We start from the raw sequence: 13,884 nt of genomic DNA, 5'->3' as shown, positions 1-13,884 counted from the left end.
CAGTGCCTCAAACCGAGAAAAAGAAATAATCCCTGCAATGAAATAAACCTTTTCAAATTCCTGTGTAAGAGCCACCCAGTGCTTGCCCTGTATAAATCATACCCTGGTGGTGATAGACACAATGGAAAGAGAACCCTCTTTTTGGGAAGCCATTTCCCCCGTCCCAACTCTCCATAAGATTGGTTGCCCAAGCAACTTTAATCCTGGTGTTTCCTAACTATTGAGTGCTTGACTTTGCACCATGAATAATGCTCTTTTAACGAAGAGTTTTGTATGTTGATATTTATATTTCAGTAACACCTAGAAGCTCAACTGAGATGGAACCCTAATGTGCTACATGCTAAACATATACATTGCATATAGGAAAAGGCATTCCCTGCCTCCAAGAGCTTACAGTCTAAATAGGCAAGACAGTCAGAGAACAGAAGAGTGTTCCTTTTTATAGCTGGAGAATTGTGGGACAGAGATTGAATGACTGGGCCTGTGTAGGCAGAGTTAGGAACCAGACTAACATCTTCCGATTCCCAGTCCAGGGCCTTAACTGCAAAACCATTAACTAAAATGGGAATTTGCTGTTGTTGATAGCTACACATTTATTGTTTCTTATAAAGGTTGTTTAGTCTAGCAAACTGGTTCGTTGTTCAGTCTGTCATACCCATAAGACCTTGCCAATTCCTCCAGTTTATCTATGTGAACAGAACAATGGATTGGTTGTGTAGAGGAGAATTCTTTAATTATGCATCCCCTAGAATAACATAATTTGTGAATTATAAAGTGGCTGTGAAATGTTGCATAACAAGCAGTAGACATACTTAGTATTTGGCTCCAGATGAAGAGGGAACATGAACAGTCCCAATGTTCCCGATCAGTGGTCAACTAGTAATCCATGTAAAGGCATGTTTATTTCTTAAGCTTTATGTAAACAATGGAAGTTGTGAGCACTAGGGGGTGGGGAGAAACTGGTTTCGGCACTAAGCTTACTTTAAAGCTAAACACGCCAAGCTGGTGAGCCTGGGGAGAGCTTAATTAAAGTTGAAGGAGAAAAACTTCCAAAAAAATTAGGTATTTAAATGGGACATTTTTGTTCTGGGTTCAGAATGTTTCATGTCCCTGTTGGTATTGACTTTAATAAAAAGCAGATCTCCAAGAAAAGCACATTGGAACACTCAAAGAGGCAGATTCCAGAAGAAAATTTGTAACATTGTTGCTGGTAAAAGAGAGAGAATTTTTAACAATTGAATTTATATTCCTCCTTTCAAGCTGTTTCTTTGCTTGGACCTGGGTCTTGCAATAAGATGCATGCAGATAAGAGCCTAGAGTTAATCCCCAGAGACTTCAGTGGGCCTACACATGGGAGTAGGGTTCCACCAGTACACCTTTCTTTGTGGGATTCTGGCCTGAGGCAGGTAAGTAAAACAAATTCAGAGAATTTCACTTCCTGGTTGAGGTATGCTAGCCTGGTGTTCTTTGCTTTGAGCTTCCTTCAGTGCTGGAACATGTTCAGAGATCTTTTGTTCTGCAAGTATTTTTAGTGATATTTTTAAACATATTATGAATGAAAACATTTCTACTAAAGTTACTGTGCCCCAAAAATCCCCGTAAAATTTAGCTCTGGACTGTATTTGTAGTAACTGTTTAATGTGTGTGTTACCTTGAAAATATCCAAGAAAAGAATTTGGGAGGCTTTTTTTTTTTTTTAAAAAAAAAAGCGGGGCAAAGAAGGGAGCCCATAAAATTCTACACCCTGAAATACTTTGTTTCCAGCCTAGCTGTGAGTGGAAATCAGGCACAAAACCATTTTTATCTCCAAATTCAATTTGAAGAAACTCTTAAACTAACAGGATGCCATGTGAAAACAGCATTGTCTGTGTACAGTAGAGAAAAGATCCTTATTCCTCCTTATAGCTGGAGCTATAACTTCTATGGAGCACTCTTCCTGTAGCCTGCAAAGAAGGTTGTCACGATGGCAGCCCTTAAAGGCCTGTTTGTCTCTTCTGTGTGTTGTAATAAACCACATGCTTTAGCTGCAGAGGACTTAATTTCTGGACGCTAATGGGGCTTAATGTTTTAACTAGTCATTATTGGTTTGTCTCAATTAGTGTGTGTAAACTGCCAGGCAACTTACCAAATGCCTGGGTACCATCTGTGGAGAGGGGGAGTTGCAGTGGTTTTTTTGGAGCTGCAGTCCCCAGGATCGCAATTAGGAACATCGAATCTAGCTAGATTTTTATACCCCAGTTAGCTCTGTGGTCTCTGCGTTTGAGACTTCAGGGTTAAGATTTGCACTGCCTCGTTTGGGAAAATGGCCAGGACGCGTTGGTGGGGGTTAGATGAGGGTTACAATCGGATTCAGTGTACTTGTCTCTGGGGCTTGTTAACCATACTCATTAGAGCACGTGAAAGGGAGAAATGACTGCACTACCAGAGCCAGCTCCCCTTAATGGAATTTGTGTGAGAGCTCAGTTAATCCAGGCGGTTACATGGAATGTACAAAGCTGAAGTGTACTCATATTTTTTATAAAATACACTTTCTAGCAATAGCTTTTCCATAGGAGAGTGTTCTCCTCCAAGAGGTATGGATCACCCCCATTTCCAGAGCAGCAAGGAGCTATATTTTATCTGGTGGGAGGGAGATTATACAGCTACTGTATTATGGGTAGGGCTGGTATTAGTATTTGTATCAACAGTTGTGCTCAAATGGTCCACCTGGAACCCCATTATTCTGGGAAGCACAAAGACGTGTGCTCAGAGACAGCCCTTCTCCTGGAGAGCTTATAAACCGTGGCATTGATTCAGGAAAGCATCCCTCCCTCTGCAGCAGAGTGCTTACGGCTCCTTGAAGTCAGTGATATTTACATGCATGCTTAGAGTTACATATGTGTTTTAAATGTTTTCCTGAATCAGCCTAAATATAAGCAGTGCATAACAGAGGGAAGACCAAGGTGACAGTCATAGAAATGCAAGCCTGCATATATTGTACACAGAGGTCATTTGGAGGCCTCATAGCTCTTATTCCATTGTTAAATACGATAAGTGAACAAGATAAATGACTTGCTAGCGAACCCATTTGTCTCTTGCATCCTGTGCTGGGTATACACCCCATTTGGCATGTCAGCTGTGGGAGCGTGCAGTGATTCTAGCCCCTTTCCTAATCCACCTTACAGTTCGTTGGAGTGTGGAAGTTCTATGCACAGTGATTTTATTGAGAAATTTTAATTGTGTATTAATCCCCACCGTAATGTAGTTCTTGATCATTCATCCTCTTGCAATCAGCCCAGTGTAATGACTTTTTAAAATTGTCTGTTAGATGGCTGGTGATTTTTAAAACTCTCTTGGCACTGAATAATTGTCTACGTTCCACTCTGTTCCTGATTTACTTTCTGAAGTATATTTTTCTGTTCCTCGGGGAGGTGTTTATAGGATTCAGAGGGTTTTTTAATAGAGCTGCAGTTACTGTGCACAGAGAGCTTGCAGGTTCAGTCTGTGAGCAGAGACAAATTACATCAGAATGTGATATAGCCAAAGCAGAACTATGCTGACTGTCATTGCCTGTTCTAGGGATATAAAATATTAAACGGTTAACCAATCCATTATAGTCTTACCTTTATTATACTGAGGTAACCATTTAAAACAGATTGGTAAGATAATTTTGTGACACTGTCATACCTAATGTGCAATTAAAAATGCCTTAATAGCAGTACTAGCAATTGTGTTGTCAGAATAGGGTTGTAAATTTCACTATTTTACATTGGCCTTATTTCCTTTCCTGTGTATTTTTATACAGTTTACCATAGGTGGAACTATGTTCCCTATTGTCAGAACTATTGCTATGGAACTGATTTCATGCTTTGGTAGTGTTAAACCTTCAAACAGTATCACCCAGGTTATTGTGATTTGGGGTAACTACTTTGCCAGAGCAATAAGCACACCCAAGATGGAGTAATTGAAAAAAAGTAATGCCTGGAATCATCTCACAAACATAACAGACACCATTAAACATAAGCAGTATAATACAGAGCTGAGGTATGCTAACAGGTCTGGAGCAATGGCGAACCATTTGCAGCTGAAACACCCCTCTGTTTCATGTGAAAAGGTTGGCAAAAACCAAGCAAGGCTGACAGCGTTTGTGTCTGGTAGTTCAAGACAACACAACATATAACCTGCCAAAAACTAAAGGAGTTGTGCACCATGATCACTACAGATATGCTGCCTGTATCATTGAGGGTACAGATTTTTGTCCATTAATGAGTTTTGTGGAACCTGACTACTGTCTGCCTGTAAGACAAACTGTAACCTCGAAGTTCAAAAAGTGGTGTGAAGACGGTGTGAAGTCTCTCTGGGAAGAATTAGAAAATGCCATTAAAGTAGCTTTCTCTACCAACTGCTGGACAGCATTAACTACAGATTGTCACTTGCCATTATATTGAAAATTGGGAGCTTTGATTTGCAGTTCTACAAACCAAAAGTGTGGCAGAATGACAGACAGTGGAAAACCTTGCTGAAAAACTGAACACTTTGGTGGAAAGAAGGGGTCTCGGAGGCCATTTATTGGTGTTCGTACACAGTAATACGAGCAACGTTGTGCTCACCAGCACACGGAGGTATGTTAAGTGGGAATCTATCAGTTGTATTGTCCACACTTTGTAGCTAGCCATAAATGATGGGTTTCTTCAAGCCGTGTGGCTTGTGCAGTTCCAGCTGCAAGTAGACTAGTTCCACGCTTCCACCACAGCACGCAAAGTAAACTGGCCCAGTTAAGCAACACCATTTCATCCAGTTGTGTAAAACTTACTAGAATTCAATACAGTAATATGACATGTTCAAAAGACGCAGTGAGCAAAGGTGGGGTCATAGCAGCCATGCTTTCAGGTTGCTCTGCAACAAAAGAGACATGATTCCCGAACATTGCAGCAGCAAGATGAGCAGTGGAAATAAACAGAGGATTTCTTACCACTACTAAAACGCGATATAACGTCTGTGTCTGCCAAACAGTTTCAAATTCAAATATTTATCCAGTTTGCAAAAGTCTTCTCCAAACTCACCTCTGAAGCGAAGGGCCCATCCAAAATGGAAAAGTCTCTGATTTCAAGACTACTGGTTGTCGTGCACTGGAACATCGCATGAAACCCAGTGACCCTGCCCGAACTGCCAAACTTGCCCTTTTCACCTACTTGTGAGATATATGCCATAAACACATGCTCTTGCTTTTGCATATTGCATCAGTGTTAGAAACAGAAGAGTCTCTGAACATTAAGGCCGTGTCTACATGAGCCCCAAACTTCGAAATGGCCACGCAAATGGCCATTTCGAAGTTTACTAATGAAGCGCTGAAATGCATATTCAGCGATTCATTAGCATGTGGGCGGCCATGGCACTTTGAAATTGACGCGCCTCGCCGCCGCGCGTCTCGTCCCGACGGGGCTCCTTTTCGAAAGGACCCCGCCTACTTCGAAGTCCCCTTATTCCCATGAGCTGATAGGAATAAGGATCTTAAACAAAGTAAAATCATGGGATAAGAAGAAAGCTTGGAGCATAGACTTAACCGTAGAGAATGAACAGACAATTAGGGGTCTATAAAAACTCCTAATGCATCTGAATACTCTGAGCATGGACTGAGCTTTGAATATGTTACATAGCAGATACATAATGCCTGCCATATGGTTTCCTCCAGTGCCTTGTCTTAGTTGTAAATCTGAAAGTGGTCCTCACTTGGTATACTGAGTTCTTAATTGAAGCTGACCTCTTCTTGGTGTGAGGTTAGCAGATCAATGCAAAACATGCTTGGTGCCCAAATGCTTTTTGTGTCTGTGTCCCACAGCCTTCACCTGTGTGAGAGCTTTGTTACCGGAATATAATGGGGCAAGCCTTTTGGTGGGAATTACTTTATATTGTGAAATCCATGTTCAGTGCATCCAAGTAGCATTAATTTTCCACCGCAGTGATTTTCCGCTCAACCGGTGGACGACTGCTAGTTTTCCATTTTTCTCTTGGTAATAAGAACTAATACCTTAACAACTGGCCCGAGATCCTCCAGTCCCATCGTGTAAATGAGTCAGAGGGGGATCCACATAAACAGAAGTATATTGATGGTTATTTTGACAACAGCTCAGTGAAAGTTAAGGACGCACACATGATGCAAAAAGAAGGTTCAGAGCTGCTGGTGCCACTCAAGTGACAGACCTGTGTACTCCAGCATTTGCATTGCCTGCTGTTTAGCCAAGTGGGAGAGGAACTATCACCGCCTGCTCAATTTATGTGCTCTCCAGGGGGAACTCTTATAATACAACACTCCTTCTAGCTATGGGGTCTGAATTATGTCTTGGACTCTGCTGAGAGACCCTGAGCTCTGAATCCCCAGCAGTGGACAGTCTGCCAGGAGCAGGGATGCAGAAACTCAATGCCTTTTCCACTAGGAGAATCAGAGCTAATCAGTCCAGCTTTCAAAGTGTGTGAAGTGCTTCCAACGTGGCCTCCCCCCTTGGGTCACAGCTACTGCCTGGGGAGAATCTGGCTGGATTATTGAGTTGTGAACTGGTTTCACTCGTTCCAGTATATACAGAAACAAACCAGCATCATTAATTTATTCCAGTCTGTGTGTCATTGTGTTAAATCCAGTGCAAAAGATTATTTTGGTGGTGATGGGAGGCATGAAATGGGGCAATTTTCTCCATCCTTTTAGAAGCAAACCCCACAACCAGCAACACCAAACTTACTTACTAGCCAAATATAGCGGCCAATTTTTGCCTTCATTTTCTCTCCCTCTCATCACTCAGTTTGCAAAGGATATAATGCAGGCGAAGTTTCCCTCTGCGCTTGCAACTATCTGCAGAGACCAGGGTGAATAAATTGTCCACTCCCTAAAAGAAATCTGGACGAAAGGTCAGTCAGGATGTTTGTGTTAACTGCCCAGCGATCAGCCTTTGTGCTTCTGCTGCATCAGATTGCATAAGGTAAAATAATTACATCGTTCTTATTTAATCCTCACATAGTATAAAAAATAAAGTAACTGGGATAGAATATTGCCAGGGTATAAATCCATCCTGCCTTTTGAGAATAAACTGGGCTGGGCCTCCACGTTTTGAGCCTATTATCTATTATGGCAGTTTTCTTCCCATGCCATTCAGGCTGAGGTATGAAGTCAGTGCTCGCTGTTTCATAAGGCCTCTCTGTCCTAGTCATTGCAGCTGAGCAGCTCTTGCAAAAACGAGAGACATGCAACCTGCTGTTGGACCGGATAGATCTTTCAGAAGCACCTCCAACAAAACAGGAAACGTCTCCTTGCAGTCAAACAAAGTTGATCAGAAACCAGCTTGAAATGAAAGGAGCTTGGAGTTAAAGGGACATTGTTGACCCCTTTCTTTATTGCTTTTTAATTTGTTTACTGGGTTCTCCATTGTCTATAATACCATCTTAGTAGCTTGAAAATACAGTTTCCTTCCCCTCCAGTTTTTCCTGTTCCACTTGGCAGGCACTGTTGGGTTTCTCTCTCCCATTTGTGTATGTGCACATGTGGAGTTAGTGCTCGTACAAAGACAGCACTGGAGAATTTGTCCACAGTGCAAGTAGTAATACCTACATTAACCAGAAAGCGCACCTCCTTCCTGACCAGTGGAGTCTGCAGTTCCCATTTAGCCCTGGTTCCTGGGACAATCCAAATAGCACAGCATCATCTGAGAGGTGTTTTACCTCCCAGCACCAATGTTAAGGATTCTAGATATCTCCTGCAGTGGTTGATGTCACCACTAGCTTGCATGCATTCTTCCGACTGCTTAAGCTGATACTGATTCCTCTCAGGCTGTAGTATGGGGAAGACAAAACTTAGAACTCCAGTCTGGGCAGATAGGTAAAGGGAAAGTTATTCTTGAACTAGGTCTGGCTTAATCTGACCCGAAACCACGGGTTGGGAGACATCACACTGAATCAACACAGTCCCCCATTTTACAACTGAAATTCAAAAATTCATTACTTTAAAATAGCATTTCCCGAGCTCTTTGAAAGTTGGAAAATTGGCGAGGGTTTTCAGGGCTTCTGCCTGTGTGGGTGGTAGAGAAGAGCCTGGCATAGCCAGCGTGGCTCTTTGCGAATGCGGCCCTCCGTGTTTAAGGTTCAAGGTATCATGTTAAAGAATAACAAAACTGGCCAGCAGCATAGACCACCTGGAAGCCACATGGCTGCTGCGGTGAGGAAGTGGTGGAGAGGAAAGAAAACACCCTGTTATGCCAGGACACATTTTTGTGAGTTTAGCAAGAGGTGAACTGTCTGCTATGTCTCTCTTCCCAGCTTTGCATGGAAAAGATTTGTGACTAACTTTGTGGAAGGAAGAGAAGGTGAAATCACTCACCAGTGGCAGTCACTGCACTTCTGCTTACTGATAAGCCACCATCCGTCATCCACTTCCCTGCTCTCAGGTTGCGCGCAGGGCGTTCCTGTTAGCCTGGGTGATGGTGACGTGGAATGGCTAGTGAAGCCCTAAGGGAAGGGAAGCTACCGGTGGGGAATAGGTTAGCAGAGGTGCTTCCAGTTAGGAGTGTGGTGTCTTTGGCATGGCACTTTGTCCAATTAGGCTAGGTACCCACCATGCTGTGGCACACAGGATTTCAGCTGTACCCGGGGTTGGTGAGTGGCGTGTGTTCTGCTTGTGGATGTGTTACTAATCCCTTGGTAGGGGTCTTGCCGGGAGCTGGCAAGTGCAGGAGTCTGTGAAAAGACATTTCCTCCCATCAACATCTCCTGGAGCTGCATGAACCTTCTTTTGCATAAGCAAACACCCCCTCAGACCAAGCTCTCCATTCTCCCTCACCACTGCACATCGCAGCTCCCGTTGGTCTCAGGGGCGCTCAAGGTGGGGGGCAGCATGCAGAGACACTCACACACCACCTTGAGCCCAAAGGGATATGCCAGCAGCTGCACAGAGGGGGCAGAAAAGAAGCTGCTTCAGCACACCTGGGTATGAAGGAGAAGTATCTTCCAAGCCCTCCTGGGAACAGTCACCTGTGTGCTTCATGTCCGGAAGCTTTGCACAGTCAGCAGATCTATGAGGACCCACCCGTGCCTTGGAGCAGTAAATGTCCCTCACAAATGAAATAGCTCCTTTCAAGTACCTGCAGCACAGTAGGAATTGAGCTAGAGAGAGGTCTAGTCAGCAAGATCTGAGCTGCTTGTGTCTTTAATTTAAAAAAGTGCATGTTTTGCTTAAATACACAAACCCTCCCTGAATACCCCTTCCCCACCCACCACAGATTCAGAGACATTAAAACCAGCATACGGTACATTCCCTCATCCTCTGGCTGCTGGGAGGTGACTGCATCTTGCTACTGTTCAGCAAAGTGCAGTGCAAGAGGAGACCCTGTTAACATTTTACCATAAGTCCAATTCAAGTTCTGGTTTATACATGGAAGGATCCCTTGATCTAGTGGACTGAATGCTGATCTAGAAGCCAGGAGCTCCAAGTTCTCAGCAAGTACCTTGATTCCTCTGCAGTCCTGGACATGTCATAGAATTGTTGCATCAGTTTCCTCATCTGTGAAAACGGGGTAGACTTGGATCCCAGAGGCATAACAAGACTGTTCATAGTTTGTTTTAAACATGAGAGCTAAGAATTAGTTTTTATTCCAATGTTAGGTAGAAAACCAGCAAGCGTACCATCAACCCCACACGTTAACAGAGAGCTTGTTGCTACTGCCCCGATGGAATACTTTCTACCCTTCCCCATGAACAGTCATTTCTAAATTCCTTGTGCATAGACTCTGGAAGCTCCCATCTGCACAGACACTGGTGATCACATTGTGGAAGTTATGGTGAGTCACTTGATGGTTCCTTTTCCCCTTTTTTGTGATATTTGAACAGATCAGATCAGTGATTGTATGTGTGGGACAAGGGATGCACAGAGATGTTCAGAACAGAAATGAGGTCCAGGCTGCATCCATGCAAACACGCCATCAAACTGTTTGACATAAGAAATCTCATTTCTGTTCTTTGTCTTCCAAAGTGATATTTTTTTTCTCTTGAAAATCAGCAAAAATCAGAACATGTTATTGTATTCATAGAATCACAGAATCCTAGGGCTGGAAGGCATGTCAAGAAGGCACTGAGTCCAACCCCTGTGTAAAGAGGACCAACCCTAACCGGATCATCCCAGACAGGACTTTATCAAGCCTGGACTTAAAAACTCCTAGGGATGGAGATTCCACTACCTCTTTAAGTAACATGTTCTAGTGCTTCACCACCCTATTATGATTATGATTATTTAGTGCTTGCCAAGGATGTTGACTTGGCAAATAGGGAGACCTAAGTCATGTGTTCATTCATAGAATACTGATAATGTAGGACAAAGTCCTCTGTAACTTTGTTCTCACCCACAATTATTTCCGATTTGGGGACAATTTATACCTCCAGATTAGTGGAACTGCTATGGGCACCCGTATGGCCCCACAATATGCTAATATATTTGTGGCGGACCTGGAACAATGATTCCTCAGCTTTTGTCCCCTATTATCCCTCCTCTACTTAAGATACATTGATGACATCTTTATGATTTTGACCCATGGTATAGAGACTCTACAAGAATTCCACAGAGACTTTGGCAATCTGCACCCCACCATCAACTTATGCCTCGATTACTCCACGTGAGAGATACATTTCCTGGGCGCTACAGTACAAATCAAGGATGGCCTGATCGGTACCACCACATACTGGAAACCCACTGATCGTGATACTTACCTACACGCTTCTAGCTTCCATCCTGCACACATAATTAGATCCATTGTTTACAGTCAAGCCCTTAGGTACAATTGCATTTGCTCTGATCCTACTGACAGAGACCAAAAACTACAAGATCTGTACCAAATATTCAAAAACCTGAATTACCCACCAGGAGAAATGAAAAAACAAATTGACAGGGCCAGACAAATACCCAGAGACCAGCTACTCCAAGATAGGCCCAAAAAAGCCAAGAACAGAACACCACTGGTCATCACCTACAGCCCCCAACTCAAACCACTGCAACACATTATTAAAGACCTACAACCTATCCTTAATCAGGATGCCATGCTCCAGAAGGCTCTAGGTGACAGGCCTGTTCTCTCCTACAGACAACCTCCCAACCTTATGAGGATCCTCACCCACAGCCACAGTCTGTACCGCAGGAACCCCAGTCCTGGACTTTTCCTTGCAACAAAGCCCACTGTCAGCTTTGTCCATATATGTATTCTGGTGATACCATCACTGGACCTAACCAGATTAGTCACAGAATCACGGGCACATTCTCATGTTCCTCAACTAACATCATATATGCCATCATGTGCCAACAATGCCCAGATGCTTTGTATATTGGACAGACTTCAAGCTCTCTCAGACAAAGAGTTAGTGGACACAAAACAGACATCAAAACACTCCTGATCCACAAACCAGTTAGTCTACATTTTAATGGAGTGGGCCATTCTTTTAATGACTTAAGCATTTTTGTCTTATTGAAGAAGAATTTTCACTCTTTGGAAAGAGAGACTGCCGAACTCTCTTTCCTATTCAAATTTGACATATTAACATGTAGTTTGAACCGGGATGCAAATTTTCTGGGATGCTATAGGGGGTCTTTTGCATACGTGGCTTCATCTAATTCTTTACTCCCCCGCCCGCCTCTCTGCTCTCTGATTTGCTTACCTCAATAATTTTTTTCTGATTTGTCGACCTTGATTACTATTTTTGGTTCTCTGTGCCTTAAATATTGAGTCTGTTCTGGTCTGGCTATGGTCTGAAGAAGTGGGTCTGTCCCACGAAAGCTCACCTAATAAATTATTTTGTTAGTCTTTAAAGTGCTGCTTGACTGTTTTTTTGTTCTAATAGTATATAGACTAGCATGGCTCCCTCTCTGTTACTAATCCTGCACTTCAGTCTGACTTTCACTGACCCTAGAAGGAGCAGATAATTTTCTGTAACCCAATATTTTTGTCTTCTCTGTGAAGACAACCAAACAAAGGCTCTGATTACCAGTGCTGAATATGTTCATACAGTGTGGGTCATCTGACAATCTCAAAGTACTGCACCAAGTTGCTTATTATTCCCATTTAAAGATGGAGAAACTGAGGCACGGAGAAACTGTCCAAGTGATACTGAGTCAGTGATGGAGCTAGGAGCAGAACCCAGCTATCCTGGCTCCCTGTCCAGTTCAGATGGCTGACATTGGAACAAGCAGCCTAGGGAAATCTAAACAGCTCACACCATAGGGAAATCAGTCTTTTAAAAAGCTGTTTGTTCATTATTATTTGTATAGTTTCATTTCTTGTAGCACTGAGGAATCCTAGTCATGGACCAGGACCCCATCGCTTAAGATGCTGCACAAACTTTAGTAACATTTGAGCTCTTTGGGAATCCAACCAGCCTGATTGCATCCAGATCAGTTTTGTGCATTTCCGCTCCTGAAGTGCATGCTTTAAATAGGAGATTGGTGCATGTGTTGGCGTCAGACTCAGCTGATCCCTAAATTACCTGCCTTGCAGACTGTGGCACTTAGAATGCATTTTAATTCGTGTTCTTCAAATCCCTCATTCTACGTGACCAGTTTACTGGCATGGATTAGGAGTGGTGCCTGGGTGGTTTAGACAAGGTGTTAATGTGCCTTGCTTTGCTTAGGGTGTCCACCTCCTAGTCCATTCCCTGCGCGAACAAGTGGAGAGAAAATTTGGAAGGGGGTGAGTAGTAGGTGGCAGTCTTGCCATAGAGCTCACTTAGGGTTGTACATCTCATGGCTTTCACTTTGAAGCATCCCAGGGACTATCAGCCTGCCTATAGATATGTTTGAAACAGGAGCGCATGTCTGGAGAAATCAGCATGTGAATGTCGGTGCATGTATGGTGTTGTACCTCTTCCAAGCTGGTTGAACAATGGTGCTGTTAATAAGCCCATTTAATGGCTCTTGGACCTAATGCACCTTCTGCGTGTGAAGCTCCTGCTTCCTGCTCCACAAGAAGAAAATATTTTGTTTTTTTCAGTTATGCAATTTATTTTTCCAGGCTGTGGAGCCACCTGGTGTTCTGTTTCTGAAAGGTGGGATGAGCTAGAAAGGACACGGGTCGTAAGATTGTGAGTTGCGTTCTAGATGTTGATCAGGATCTTGTAGAATTCTGATCCTTGCTACCTCAATAACTGTCTCCTACCCCCTTGTGACAGTCAAAATCAGCAGGTGTGTGCTTACTGTCATTGTCCAGGTTTAAACTTCTGGGAGTTGTTGGTAGGATGTCTTCACTGGCAAGCTCTCAACTGGGAGACTCATTTCTCTGCATGGTCTGATGGCACAGCCAGAATCTTTTGACTTTCAAGGCATGTTCTGTTTACTCAGGCAGAGGACCTGAGAGCCTCATCAGGCCCCAGGGCAAGGTGTGGGAGGATATGGCCTCCACACTCCTGAAAGGGTTGCGGCCTCGGATGGAAGCGTTCCAGAGTGCAGCACATGTTGCTGTGCCAGCAGTTTAAAGGGCTTGGTGCTCCAGCTGCCGCTGCTCCTGGCAGGCCCTTTTGAATCACCATGTCCCAAGTTAACTGCCCCCCTTTGACTCCTGCCAGTGATTTGAGCATTGGCCTGCTAAATACAGGGTTGTGAGTTCGATCCTTTAGGAATTTAGGAATCTGGAGCAAATAGCTTTAAAAAAGTCTGTCAGGGATGGTAATAGGTCCTGCTGTGAGGGCAGAGGACTGGACTTACTGACTTCTGAAGCTCTATGAGATAGGTTGACACCTGCTCTCCCAGTCTGTGGGCCTGTGCTCCGGAGGCTGGATTTTTGAGGGTCCTGGTTTGTTTGATATTGGTCCATAAATGTTCCATTGATAAAAATTCCCAAGGGCAAATGTGATTCTTGCATCGTGAACTATTAGAGTCCAAAAGCTAGACAT

At 43.5% G+C, this 13,884-nt stretch overlaps 1 protein-coding gene and 1 pseudogene across 1 annotated transcript in view; both read left to right on the top strand.

Annotated features, from left to right (window-relative positions):
* SLC16A2 (solute carrier family 16 member 2) overlaps nt 1-13,884 on the top strand; it is an 80,058-nt gene that overhangs the window by 17,990 nt on the left and 48,184 nt on the right. The gene's annotated exons all lie outside the window — the stretch shown is intronic.
* LOC142020367 (uncharacterized) lies at nt 3,935-5,177 on the top strand (annotated as a pseudogene).

Source organism: Carettochelys insculpta, chromosome 13 (genome assembly GCF_033958435.1).
Source record: "Carettochelys insculpta isolate YL-2023 chromosome 13, ASM3395843v1, whole genome shotgun sequence".
NCBI lineage: Eukaryota > Metazoa > Chordata > Testudines > Carettochelyidae > Carettochelys > Carettochelys insculpta.
This window is presented reverse-complemented; position numbering and strand designations above follow the sequence as displayed.